Source organism: Eimeria mitis, genomic scaffold (assembly GCF_000499745.2).
Source record: "Eimeria mitis Houghton genomic scaffold, Emh_scaff42, whole genome shotgun sequence".
NCBI lineage: Eukaryota > Apicomplexa > Conoidasida > Eucoccidiorida > Eimeriidae > Eimeria > Eimeria mitis.
This window is the reverse complement of record NW_013572525.1, coordinates 3,740-4,019: the sequence shown is the minus strand read 5'-3', so window position 1 is coordinate 4,019 and position 280 is coordinate 3,740.

Here is a 280-nt window from a genome sequence, read left to right as displayed (position 1 = left end):
GCGATAGAGTGTAAACCGCTTTCCTACCAAGTTTAGCAAATCCCCTCGTAGTCGTTGGACGGTCCACCTAGCTGTTGTTCTAATCACAACGGTGGCAATAATCACCCTCATAACGGAAGCATACCCGTGCAGACCCACTAATGCCACATGGCAAGCCGCACACCCTTTGAACGGCCCGCCTATCTGTCGTCTTCGTAGCCACCACGGTGGTACTACTCTTCTGCCTCATCATAGCAACACACCCGAGCAGATCATACACGCCCCATACCACGCCTTTGAC